We start from the raw sequence: 15,012 nt of genomic DNA on the forward strand, positions 1-15,012 counted from the left end.
ATGCACACTAGAAGAGTATGATAAATAATGCTAAAAATAATACTAAAAATAAGTAATACTCAACACTGCAGTGTATGAATACAAAAAAAGAGTGATTTCTCTCTCTCTCACACACATACAGACAAACAGAATAAACAAAGTCATATGGGTTTGCAACGGCATAAGGGTAAGGAAATGAAGACAGAATTTATATTTCGGGTGAACTATAAGTGGAGCAATTACACAGGGAGCAAAAGCAATAAATGTCACTGATTTTCAAACAAATTTCTCTTCTGTTTTAGTCTAATTTGTTTTTGTTTACCGGTAAAAATGCCGTCTCTCGCCATCAGTGATTCTGATTTTGACTCAAGGTCAAAGCCAACAATGGTCTATACCCATCAGTGAGGCAATCTGTAACAGATCAAGGCCGGTGAATCACTGGTTATGCCTGACTAGTCAGCAAATGTGTCACTGAAATAGGTGCCTTCATTTAAAAGTCACACACATCCACAAACAATATTATGCAGTGTGTTTGCGTATGCATATGCTCTCAGGAGGCTGTCATACTAAATCCTCCAGAGAATGATGATTGCCTCATCCACCTTATGTGGCTGTGTGGACCGGAATTATAAAGGCAAACTATCACTGTGGGCCATGATTCATCTAGCTGAGGACCTGACGCCATTAACAATGGCGACTCACAATATCCATCACCCAGAGGCCAGAAGCACAGAGTGTCTCAACTATATGGGTACATTTACAACATGACATCCATTGCAAATAACCACCTCTGGGAAGCCATAACTACACCCTCTTAGTGCAGTTACTATATACTAATGACACTCATAAAACAGCTCTAGTCTTGTAATTTAATTTGACAAACTGTTTGTGTCATTCTTCTTGTTTGTGCTCAGGGACTTTAACCACGAGTGCAATATTGCTTTTGTACAAGAATGCAATAAACAAGTTAATATTAAGTAAATGACAGCTTAAACACAATATTGCCTGTTACTTTGTGTAGTTTTGCTCCACCAATGGAAGTATTGCAAAACAAAGTCACAAGAGAACCATTGCGTGTTGTTAAAGAATTGTTAACGTGAATGATTCAGTGATTCATTCATGACACTGACCTGTGTTTTTAACAAATTGTTTAAGTGAGCGATTCAATGACTGGTTCTTAAGAGCTGGGCACTTCTTTGGTATCTGAATAAAGTTGTGTTTTTGAATGAATCGTTTAAGTGAATGATTCAATGACTCATTTGTAAAGATGGTCTTTTGTTTTCGTCACTGAATTAATCAGCACTCTTGAATAAATCAGTTGAGTGAATAAGCCATTGACTCACTAATAAAGACACCTGTCGCCACCTACTGGCAAATCAACGAAAATTGCAGAAAGGCTCATTGAAAAATCCCCACCACTAATGCAGAGACTGACTATGGAAGCCCATAGTGTCAGGGTTCTGTCACTTCGGTCTAGTTTTCTTGTGGTTTTGTGACAGAGCCCTGACACTCTCACCATGTCTTGTTTTCATGTTGTCTGCGTGCCTTGTTTCTTGTTGGAGTGTGGTGTTCGGATCCCGGTACTCATGTCTTGTTGAGTTTTGGTATTGTGTCGGGGTTCGGACACTCACACTCCATGTTCCGTCCTGCTGTGGGAGAGTGCGGTCTTGAGTTTTCTCGGGCCGTATGCTCTCCTGTCATGTGGATTTGTCTTTTGTATTTTCTTGTCTTGTGGTGTTGCACGCGGCTTGTTTTCAGCTGCGTGCTTTCATGTTTTGTGTGAACACGCAGCTTATGAGTTTTCTCATTAGCTGTGTGTTCATGTCTTGTTTTGTTCAAGCACATGGCTTGTGATTTTGTATTGCTGGCCATGTGCTTGTGTTTTTGTTTTGTGTGAGCACATGGTTTTTGTCTTGATTGGTTTCTTGTGCCATGTGCTCTCATTTCTATTGCCTTGACCCCACCCATCTTGTTTCCTCATTATTGGTTAATTGCCCCACCTGTGTTTCCCTCGTTACCTGCCTCATTTGCTCCCTACTTATTGTCCTTGTGTTTGCAGTCCTGGGCCAGTTTGTCATCATTCATGCCCTGTCGTGTCGTGTCCAGCCCTATGTCAGCTGAGTTGCCAGCCAGCTAGTTTTTTCCCCCTTGGGGTAGTTTTTGTTGTTGCTGTTTTGTTTATTTTTATTGATAATAAAAGACCCATCTTCTGCATAATTGAGTCCTCGCCTCTCATCTTTACCTGAACCCTGACAGTACAAACTGGCCAAAAGAGGACTCAGCAGAGATGGGCATCTTCCTCTTCCCATCTCCCAGTTCCTGGGGCTCCGTGAAGGATCAGATGGTCTGGACCATCCAGCATGTGTCCCTGTGTCAGAGGGGATCTGACATCCGGGACTTTGCCTGTGATTTCCTCGCTGTGATTAATGATCTAGACTACAAAGACGACAACGATCTCAAGGATGTGTTCAACAGCTGCCTTGATGAGCCCCTCAGTTCCTGGGAGATGGGGAGGCTGGGGTCATTGACATTCTGGGAGTTTGTGTACCAGATTTACCATCACGGTGGGCCTGATTTTCTGGACCAGGAAGAGCTCCCTCTGGTACACCACCACAACCCCAGTCCTCTGATGACCCGTTCTCGGAGACGGAGGAGGAAGAACGGTCACACATCACTCTGCTCTGCAGCATCCCCAAGGAAGGTTGAAGATGCTGCAGCTTACCCAGAGGTGGCCGAAATTACTGCAGCTACTCCAGAGGTGCATATCCGTGCTGCAGTTTCCCCTGAGGTGCTTGTACTCACATCACCTTGCCCTCGCAAGCGCAGGAGAAGGAGGGCTCCTGTTGCTTCCCCCATATCAGTGGCTCCCAAAGACCCAATCCCAGCTCTCTCAAGTGTGGTAGTCCCAGAGCTCCCAAGTGCGGCGGTCCCAGAGCTCTCTGGTGCGGTGGTCCCAGAGCTTTCAAGTGTGGCGGTGGTCCCAGAGCTTTCAAGTGTGGCGGTCCCAGAGCTTTCAAGTGTGGCGGTCCCAGAGCTTTCAAGTGTGGCGGTCCCAGAGCTTTCAAGTGTGGCAGTCCCAGAGCTCTCAAGTCTGGTGGTCCAGGAGGACCTGACTTTGGGGGTCCCAAGTCTAGTGGTTCAGATGGGTAACACTCCAGTGGTCCCTGAACTCCCTGTCACAAACTCTGAAATTGTCTCTGTCAGTCCTGCCATGGCCCAGAGAGCCATATTTGCCTTTTATGTCATGGCCGTTCTGCGTGCTAAGGTCATGCATTCTTCTATGCTAGCTGCTTCTGATCCTGAACCTGTCTGCCACCCTGACCCTGCTGTCTGCCTGGAGGTTTTCCCAGAGCTGCCTGTTTTCTGCGATACGGCCATGGATGCAGTCACTGAACAGTGCGCTCATCCTGATATGACCAAAGAAACAATTGAAGCCACTCTCTGCTGCTATGCCTTTGCTCTCCTGTGTGTTTGGGCCACACACACATCCCTCCTGGCTTCCTCGACTCCTGCCATGAAGTCTCCAGAGTCAGCCATGGTCAAGGAAGCCACCCCAGAGCCACTGGCTCTCTCTATCGTAGACAACACCCATGAGCCTGCCCCTGTCACCAAGAATCTGCCTTGTGAACATTATGTCAGCCGAGCTACTTTTGGAGCAGTAATCTATGTGGGGTTCCCCTTCCTTACCCTGATTCCAGTCCTGGCAAAATTTGATCGGCCTGTCCTGCCCAAGCTTCCTGTCCTGTTGGCCCCACTCAAGTCCCCTACCCTGCCAGCTCCACTTAAGTTTCCTGAGTGGCATGTTCCTCTGGCCCCGCCCTGGCCGTCCGCTGGGGTTCCTGTTAGGCCGGAGCCTCCCTGTTTGGTGCTTCTGGCCCCTCCCTGGCCGTCCGCTGGGGTTCCTGTTAGGCCGGAGCCTCCCTGTTTGGTGCTTCTGGCCCCTCCCTGGCCTTCTGCTGAGGTCCCTGTTAGGCCAGAGCCTCCCTGGTCTGTGCCTCCAGCCCCGCCCTGGCCACTTGCCGGGGTTCCTGTTTGGCTGGAGCCTGCTTGGTCGGTCCCTCCGGTCCCGCCCTGGCCGTCCACCGGGGTTCCTGTTTGTCCAGAGCCACGCTGGCTTGTCCCTCCAGCTCCGCCCTGGCCTTCTGCTGGGATTCCTGAACTGCCCGAGCCTCCCTGGCTCAACCCTCCCGCCCCTCCCTGGTCCCATTTATTATTGTCTGGGCTTTTCTGTTGGCTGGCTTGGCTCCCCTCCCTCCCTCCCCTCTATGTTTTTGTGTTTTGATTTCCCTGTCTTGTGTTGTCTGTTGTTCTTGTGTTGCGTTGTCATGCCATGTTCCTGTCTTGTTTTTGTGTTCCACGTTAGGGACGCCCGGTGTCGTCCCTTTTGAGCGGGGGTAGTGTCAGGGTTCTGTCACTTCGGTCTAGTTTTCTTGTGGTTTTGTGACAGAGCCCTGACACTCTCACCATGTCTTGTTTTCATGTTGTCTGCGTGCCTTGTTTCTTGTTGGAGTGTGGTGTTCGGATCCCGGTACTCATGTCTTGTTGAGTTTTGGTATTGTGTCGGGGTTCGGACACTCACACTCCATGTTCCGTCCTGCTGTGGGAGAGTGCGGTCTTGAGTTTTCTCGGGCCGTATGCTCTCCTGTCATGTGGATTTGTCTTTTGTATTTTCTTGTCTTGTGGTGTTGCACGCGGCTTGTTTTCAGCTGCGTGCTTTCATGTTTTGTGTGAACACGCAGCTTATGAGTTTTCTCATTAGCTGTGTGTTCATGTCTTGTTTTGTTCAAGCACATGGCTTGTGATTTTGTATTGCTGGCCATGTGCTTGTGTTTTTGTTTTGTGTGAGCACATGGTTTTTGTCTTGATTGGTTTCTTGTGCCATGTGCTCTCATTTCTATTGCCTTGACCCCACCCATCTTGTTTCCTCATTATTGGTTAATTGCCCCACCTGTGTTTCCCTCGTTACCTGCCTCATTTGCTCCCTACTTATTGTCCTTGTGTTTGCAGTCCTGGGCCAGTTTGTCATCATTCATGCCCTGTCGTGTCGTGTCCAGCCCTATGTCAGCTGAGTTGCCAGCCAGCTAGTTTTTTCCCCCTTGGGGTAGTTTTTGTTGTTGCTGTTTTGTTTATTTTTATTGATAATAAAAGACCCATCTTCTGCATAATTGAGTCCTCGCCTCTCATCTTTACCTGAACCCTGACACATAGTCACTAAATAAAAATAAAAAAGTAAATTTTCTCACAATTTAATTTTTTCCCAGAATTGTGAGATATAAACTCGGAATTGTGAGTTATAAAGTCAGAATTGCAAGCTATTAACTCGCAAATCTGATTTTTTTCTCAGAATTGCGTGATAAAAACTCTCAATTGCGAGTTATAAAGTCCGAATTGCAATATAAACTTGCAAATTTGACTTTTTTTCTCAGAATTGCATGATATAAACTTGAAAATCAGATTTTTTTCTCAGAATTGCGTGATATAAACTCACAATTGCGAGTTTTACCCCCGGTTTCACAGACAAGGCTTAAGCCTAGTCTAAGACTAAAATGTAAGTCTGAGCTTAAATTATATCAGTGCCTTTGTTTTGCCTCAAGATGCACACCAATAATGTGTTTTTCTAAGCACATTTTTAAAAATTACTTAAATGTCCTAATTAAACTATGAGCTAATCCTGGCTTAATCTAAGCCCTGTCTGTGAAACCAGGCCATAAAGTCCGAATTGCAATATAAACTCGCAAATTTGACCCTTTTTCTCAAAATTGCGTGATATAAACTCGCAAATCTGACTTTTTTTTCTCAGAACTGCGTGATATAAACTTGTAACTGTGAGTTACGTAGTCATAAACTGTGAGTTACGTAGATATAAACTCGTAATTCTGACTTTTTAAATCAGAATTGCATGATATGAACCCACAATAGCAAATTATAAAGTCAGAATTGTGGGATATAAACTCGCAAATTTGACTTTTTTCTCAGAGAAGCGTGATATAAACTCACACCTTCCAGTTATAAAGCCAGAATTGTGAGATATAAACTTGCAAATCTGACATTTTAATAAGAATTGCATGATACAAACTCACAATGGCCAGTTATAAAGTCAGAATTGCATGATATAAATTTGTAATTCTGAGTTAAAGTCTGAATTGCAATATAAACTCACAAATTTGACTTTTTTTCTCAGAATTGCGTGATATAAACTTGTAACTTGGAGTTACATAGTCAGAATTGCGATATAAACTCGCAATTCTGACTTTTTAAATCAGAACTGCGTGATATAAACTCACAATTGCAAATTATAGTCATAATTGTGGGATATAAACTTGCAAATTTGACTTTTTTCTCAGAAAAGCGTGATATAAACTCACAATTGCCAGTTATAAAGTCAGAACTGTGGGATATAAACTCGAATTTTTTTCTTAGAATTGTGACCTTTTTTTTTGCAAGATATAAACTTACAATTCTGTCTTTTTTTCTTACAATTGTGAGATTTATCAATTCTGAGATTTATAAAGTTGCAAATCTAACTTCAGTGGCAAAAACGGGCCATAGACTGTCAGACTGTCTGTAAGGCATAAACAGTGATACTAACAGTACAAAAATCCCAGTTGCACTGTATATTAAATTCTAGGACCGGAACGAGCTGTTGTATAATCCTTAATTAATCACATATATTACCAAAGGCATGCAAAGCACGGTAACTGCAAAGTATAACACTGAACATGGGATTCAAGTTAATTGATTTATCCTGAAGCAACCCTAAACCCTGATTCCAGCTGCCAGGGGTGTTGCTTTCTAAGCTTTTCTCATGTTTTATGCATGTATGATGGTACCTCTCCTAGTGGCGAAACCTGTAAGGTGGTTCCCAAAGAGCCAGAGCAGGATTAGTGAGTGGCAGGCTGGCTTACCTTTATGCCCCTAAATCTCATTTTATGATGAAATATGTTGAGTTATATGACGACTCATCTCATAAAACTGATCTCAGGGGGTGACATGGGGAATATAAAGCAAGACATAGGAATTCAGAAGTGCTCTTGAGTGCTGGGAAACAAGACTGAAGGATTAAGATGACCTGGGTCTGAGTATGCTTATTAGCTAAGTTTATACAACAAACCTCTGAGGTACTCAGGGGAGTCTTTTATTTAAAACACTGGTCTTTTAAAGCTAAAATGATGTGATAGCTCATGAGGATAGATTCATGAGGATTTGTTTAAACACGAAAAACACAAAATATCTTTTGTGTTCCACAGAAGACAGAAAGTCATATGGATTAGGAAATCGATTTTGGGAGAACTATATCTTCAAAGGAAGAAAATTAGCTGAAAATGTGCTAACCCTAAGGCCATCGCAGATGTAGATGAGTTTGTGTTTGAGTTTCATCAGAACAGATTTGGAGATATTTAGCATTGCATCACTTGCTCACCAATGGATCCTCTGTGGGGAATGGGTGCCGTCAGACTGAGAGTCCGAACAGCTGATAAAAACATCACAATACTCCAGTTCATCAATTAACGTCTTGTGAGGTAAAAAGCTTTGTGTTTGTAAGAAACAAATCCATCATTAACGCATTTTGAAATTTAAAACTATTGATTCTGGTTCAAGTATCAGTTCATTATCCATAATAATGCTTCCTCCAGTAAAAAGTCTATCCCCTGCTGTCCTCTCACATCAAAACCAACAAAACATATTTGTTTTTGTTTGTAAACTGTGCTTGATCTGTTCAGACTTCTTTTGAAAAAAAAATCAATACAATAGATAGAGTACTAATTAATTACAAAACTGCAGCTTTCACTTCAAAATACATTAATTGATGGACTGGAGACATGTTTTTAATCAGCTGTTTAAACTCTCATTCTGATGGCACCCATGCACTACAGAGGATCCATTGGTGAGCAAGTGATATAATGCAAATTCCCCAAATGACCCTGGATAAAGAAAAAAACCCATCTCTATCTTGGATGGCCTGAAGGTGAGTACATTTTAATTTTTGGATTCATTATCATTTTAAGCCTAATACTAAATGTTGAACCACATACATTTGAATTGCTTTGCTGAAAAGTAATGCTATCGTGTTGATGACAACTTCCCCTTAGATCTTTGGCAAGGCATAGCTGGGTGCCGCAAGGAAATTTCTGCATAAGAAATTGTCTCCACAAACGTGACAAATGAAGGTGTCTCAGTATTAACTACCAACGTGAAAGCAGCAGGAAATAGTGCTGGAGCCTTTATAATTACTCCCTCTCAGTATAATTACCGGGTTTTCCTTTGACCGTGAAATAAAGGCACCTTGCTATGCAATCTGCTGCACAGCTCGTGGGATATTTTTCCATTGAGGCAGCACAAGACTTTTGCCTCCATTACATTTTGAAGGCTCTCACCTCATTTTCTGGAAGGGAGCACAGCTCAAGTGCACATTTATATGATCAATATTCAAACATATGGTAAATGCATATTTCATACTGTACTGTATGTTGTTATAAAAATTAATGTGTAAAACTCCTGATCCAGCAATAACCTCGCCTGTCCAAACTGAACACCAAACTGCTGTCACTAAACTTTTCAAATACAATCTTGTCACTGCATAATAGATACTTCAGGACCAATCTTGGCTGTTTAGGATAGAAAAAGATTTTCATATACTGCTTTGTTAAGTCAAATCTGATTCGAACATGTTTTAGCAGCAGAATTTCAAATTAAGTGAATATTTCAAAAGTGTTGAGCAACCCAACTTATTCGTTTTACTATTACAAGCAATTATACTAAATTAGCAGCTGCTCTATGTGCTAATGCTGATGTATGCAATGTTAATTATACTGCAATCAAATACAATTATGTGCCATATTGGCAGAGTTTGCGGTTATCTCGCACAACGTGAGTGTTGTCAAACTTTAGGCTTACATTAAACCTGACAGTGATGGAATAATACACTTGAATAAAATGCATGCGCTATATAAGGGACAGGCTAATAAGGTGAACTAATTAGAATCAATTCTTCCAGCTATTGTTATATTACAATGCCCTTTTAATTGCGATTATTGAAAGGTGACAGCTACACACTGTTTTTTTTTTCACAATTTGCTCTCTGAGGGCTGTCAGCAGTGGGCAACCTGCAGAAAGAGTGGCAGGTCAGGAATCGCTGCAGTTTGCACAGATGAAAATAATGACTCACTTGCCCTTATCTGTCTGGTCAGCATCAGAGGGGAAAAAAGAGGCCTGTCTTAGAGCCTTTACTAGCACAATTCTGAAATGCTCTCGCAAATCTGAAACAGAAAGTTGAGGCAGTATATACAACTGAAGTCAAAAGATTACATACACCTGGCAGAATCTGCAAAATGTTAATTATTGTACCAAAATAAGAGGGATCTTACAAAATGCATGATATTTTTTATTTAGTACTGACTTGGATAAGATATTTCACATAAAAGAATTTATAAAAATGAACCCGTTCAAAAGTTTACATACACTTGATTCTTAATACCGTGTTGTTACCTGAATGATCCACAGCTGTGTTTTTTTGTTTAGTGATAGTTGTTTATGAGTCCCTTGTTTGTGAACAGTTCAACTGCCTGCTGTTCTTCAGAAAAATCCTTCAGATCCCACAAATTCTTTGGCTTTCCAGCATATTTTGTGTATTTGAACCCTTTCCAACAATGACTCTATGATTTGGAGATCCATCTTTTCACACTGAGGACCACTGAGGGACTCATATGCAACTATTACAGAAGGTTTAAACGATCACTGATACTTCAGAAGAAAACACAATGCATTAAGAGCTGGGGGTGAAAACATTTGAAGATCAGGGTAAATTGAACCTATTTCGCCCTCTGGAAAACATGTAAGTATCTGGAGCTTTTGAGGGGCAGTACTAAATGAAAACAAATATGTAAATATGATGTTTAGGCAAAAAAAAGGTAAACATCTTCATTCTGTTCAAAAGTTTTCACCAAAAGCATCAGTGAGCGTTTGAACCTTCTGTAATACAGGTAGTTGCATATGAGTCCCTCAGTTGTCTCAGTGTGAAAAGATGGATCTCAAAAACATACAGTCATTGTTGGAAAGGGTTCAAAACCAAAGAATTTGTGGGACCTGAAGGATTTTTCTAAAGAACAGCGGGCAGTTTTACTGTTTAGAACAAACAAGACACATGAACAACTATTACTAAAAAGAACTGTGGATCATTCAGGTAACAACACAGTATTAAGAATCAAGTGTATGTAAACTTTTGAACAGGGTAATTTTTATAAATGTAACTATTGTTTTCTCTTGTGGACTCTATGTAAATGTCTTTTATGTGAAATATCGTATTCAGGTCAGTACTAAATAAGAAATAACATGCATTTTTACATGCAATTAACATTTTGCAGATTCTGCAAGGTGTATGTAAACTTCTGACCTTAACTGTGTATGCACGTCTGCTAAATGAGTAAACAAATGTAAAGAATGCCCATATGGACTAAAATCCACAAAACTAGATAATTCACTTATGTTGCTTCAAACATCCTATTATATCCTGAAACCTGTTTGTTTTTTAGAGCAGAATATTTCAAATGGCTGAGCTGTTTTCTTGCTTGTAAAAGGGATGAGACATATTTCTCATTATCCTTTGTTTTTTACAGCAAAGCATCGAGTAGGCATTTTCTCTTTTTGCTGTTTGATCCGTTAGATTAGTAACAAAAATGCTTGAACAAGGATTAAGTAAAGTTCAATGCATGTAGCCTTTAGACAGAAAGCTTTCAGACAGATGATCAACTTGGCAGGGTGCTGTACGTCTAGATGTACGTGTAAGTTTGTGTATGCGAGTATGTTTAGCAAATAGCTGTGTTTTTGTGCCGCAGTCTGCTGTCAATGAGTCAGAGGGGAAATTGTGTATCTCGGCAGGTAGAAATAAGTGATGAAGAAATGAGACATGTCAGGTTTAAAGGACATGGTGCCCTAAAAAACAGAGAGAAAGTCAGTGGGGAAAAGTCTAAGCATCTGCATTTGCAAATTTCCTATTACTGCCGTAATTAATCAGTCCAAAGAGCAAGCAGTGTGACTTTTGAAAGAATTTGAATAGTTCATTTTTTTTCTTTATTTCTTACAAAAGAGGTGGACAGCTTAAATCACATTAAAATCCTTCTTAAGGAGAGCTTTTTTTTCTTTACTTTTCACAATAAGGTTTAAGAGAACGTATGACTTAAGAAAAAAAACATCTTTTTTTTCACAACTGCATGATATATACTCGTAACTGAGAGAAATAAAGTCAGAATCGTGAGATAAAAAGTCAGAATTGCGAGATAAAAACGTGCAATTCTGACTTTTTTCACAATTCCAAGTTTATATTTTGCAATCCTGACTTTTTTTTTGCAATTCTGACTTTGTCTCAGAAGCACATGATATAAACTCACAATTGTGAGTTATAAAGACAAAAAAGTGGGATATAAACTCAATTGTGAGAAATAAAGTCAGTATTGTGAGATAAAAAGTCAGAATTGTGAGATAAAAACTTGCAATTCTGACTTTTTTTCCACATAATTCCAAGTTTATATTTTGCAATCCTGACTTTTTTTGCAATTCTGACTCAGAAGTACATGATATAAACTCACAATTGTGAGTTACAAAGACAAAATAGTGGGATATAAACTCGCAATTGCAAGAAATCGAGTCAGAATTGCAAGATAAAAACTGAATTCCAACCTTTTTTCTCGCAAATGCAAATTTGTATCTCGCAATTCTGACATTTTTTTCTCACAACTGATAGTTTATATCTTGCATATCTGACTTTTTCATCTCGCAATTCTGACTTTGTTTCAGTACTGCATGATATAAACAATTGTGAGAAATAAAGTCAAAATTGCAAGATAAAAACTCACAATTCTGACTTCTTTTCTCGTTAATGCAAATTTGTATCTCGTAATTCTATAGGAATTGTCCTGACTTTTTTCTTTCTCAGAACTGTGTGATATAAATGTACAATTGTGAGTTATAAAGACAGAATAGTGGGATATAAACTTGCAATTGCAAAAAAAAAAAAATCAGAATTTATTTAGAAGTTTTTTCTTGAAATTCTGAATTTTGTATCAGAATTGCATAATACAAACTCATAATTTTGACTTTTTCTCAGAATTGCGTGATATAAACACAAAATAAGGTCAGAATAGTGGGAAATAAACTCGGAATTGCAATGTATCACATCAGAATTGTGAGATAAGAACTTGCAATTCAGACATTTTTCTCGTAATTGCGAGTTTGTATCTCGCAATTCTGACTTTTTTTCTCGCAGTTCTCACTTTTTCTAAGAATTGTGTAATATAAACTCACAATTGTGAGTTATAAGGACAGAATAGTGGGATATAAACTTGCAATTCCGAGAAATAAATCAGAATTGTGAGATAAAAAGTCAGAATTGTGAGATAAAAACTTTGTATCTCAAAATTCATTTCTTCTCACAATTCTGACTTCTTTTCTCATAATTCTGACTTTTGTCTCAGAATTGCATAATGTACTCTCATAATTCTGACTTTTTTTTTCAGAAATGCGTGATATAAACTCACAATTGCGAGTTATAAAGTCAGAAGAGCGGGATATAAATTTGCAATCGCAAGAAATAAAGTCAGAACAGCAAGGTAAAACTATTCTGACTTCTTTTCTCGCAAATGCGAGTTCGCATCATGCAATTCTGAGAAAAAAGTCAGTGGTGAAAATAGGCTTCCATACAAATGTACCCCTCACTGAACTTTTTACTGATCTGACAAAACCCAACTTGTTAGTCTCAACTTGCTGAGAATTTAACAGCTGCTCTGATACTGAAGTGGCACTTGGTCTGTTTCCGGGTGGCTCAGGCCCATCAGGAAACATCACAGAGGATGGGGAAAAAGGGGCTTGATTGGACATCTTCATTTAGAGGCAAAATGGAGATGATTTCCCTTCTCTCACTGACACTGAACATCCTTATCATCAATACTGCTGGTGACATTTAAGTGCTAAAAAAACAGACTCATTTTCAGCTATATATAATAGCTATAATTTAGAAACCTATAACTAGAAGAAGAAAACCCGTTAGCTTACAAACTTGACTTGGAATGTCATTTCCATGACGACAAAACTGTCACAACCAACTTTTAATTGGTGCACGTTAAGCTTACAATCTTAAAACAGCGGATTCCTTCTTTTAATTACATACACAGAATAAAAAAACAGTATGGATAAAAAGTAAAATAAGTGTCTTCAGACTTAGCTGCAGGTCTATAATTAAAATCATTGCCATCCAGTTTCCTTATTCCTTTTAGAATTTCATGTTAATATTCGATTTAGACGTAATAAAGCTACTTCAGTTATCCCGCCAAGAACAGTGAGTTTTTTTTCTCGCTGCCTTGTCAAGATTGTGGTTTGATTAATATTTCTTAATTGCGTATTTCCTATGCATAATCTAAAGGCCTCTGGTAAATGAAACTAATACATTTCACAAGCTTCATTTTGCTTCAGCTCAAATATTGAAAGCAAAAGTCTGAGCTCCAGAAAACATGTATTGGACATTTTTCAAAGCTACCCGAAGGTTTGAATAAATAAATATATAAAGTAAATAAAGCTGGGAATTATTTAGTAAACCAATGAGAAAGCCCAGTGCTCTTCAGGGGATTCTTGGAGTGAGTGGAGAGACAGATGTCTGAATTATGGCCATATTGAAAAGAGAGCTTCTTCTCAAAGTTTTCATGCACAGGAATATAAACAGAAAAGTTTTTTGAGAGAAATAAATAGGGTAAAATCCCACGGATGATTTTTGCCAGGGGGCTTAAAGGCGAAGGTGAACTCTAGAGACTATAAAAAGTTTCTGCTTGTTTACTTCGATTGTCACTGGCACTGATACTATGGCAAAGCATTTTATATATATCAAATGACTTTTTAAAACGTTGTATCATAACATAACCAGCCTTCAGCACAGTGGAGTTTGTAATAGGTGGGTTTCTTTGTTAACGGCCCACAGCGTATCATGTTTCCTAGTTAATTTGCCTAACAGATGCTTTTAACATCAGCGGCGTATGTGGTTTCACACTGAGAGATGCTGGACGCTCATAAAAAACGCTGGACACTCATTAACAAGTACTGTTTTGCATTACACCACACTGACAGTTATAGGTCTGGGATAAGGATGCTGTGAGATAATTAGAGTAGACGGAAACGATATTTCACATAGCCAAAACTGAGATGATTCAATGGGAAAATGAATATGCATTGAAACTTTTCATCAACCAAAAAACGGTATTGCATAACCCAGGCTTTTATATTTCGTTACACAGTGTGAAAATGAGGCATAATTAGTTACCGGTCAATTAGGTGGCTTTTGAAGGGTTTGCAATCAATATATAAATGCTTATTGCGCATTGTGTACACAAGGCTGGAAAGGAGGAAAAAGTCAATTACATCTGATTATTATGCCTCATCTGTTGGCACAACAGCTAATATTCTGCATGGTTACATCACCGATGCTGCATTATGACAGCAACCTCACATTTGTGCTAATACTTCATACATGCAATAACACAAAGACCCTGCAGCTTCCTTAATAATCCAACTAATATGCTGTGCCTGTCTAGGTCGGTTTAGCATTCAATATAAATGACAATTGAGCACTATTTAAAAAAAAAAAAGAGAGAGAGAGAGAGAGAGAGAGAGAGAGAGAGAGAGAGAGGAATAAATTCTGTAATATAATGTTTTTGCATTGTAATCAGCATGAAGACAGTACAACAAATATACACAAAACAGACAGACAGATACACAAATAAATTATATTTAATATTGTGCATATTATTATTTTTTAAATATAATTCAGACACTAAAGTATACTATACATTAATCAACTGTAATGTACTATTTCTTTTTATTTTAGTTTTAAATATGATAATAAATACTAATAAATATACAAATATACAAATTATATATATATATATATATATATATATATATATATATATATATAATATATATATATATATATATATATATATATATATATATATATATATATATATATTATATATATATATATATATATAATAT

The sequence above is a fragment of the Garra rufa genome, chromosome 4, assembly GCF_049309525.1.
Source record: "Garra rufa chromosome 4, GarRuf1.0, whole genome shotgun sequence".
Lineage (NCBI taxonomy): Eukaryota > Metazoa > Chordata > Actinopteri > Cypriniformes > Cyprinidae > Garra > Garra rufa.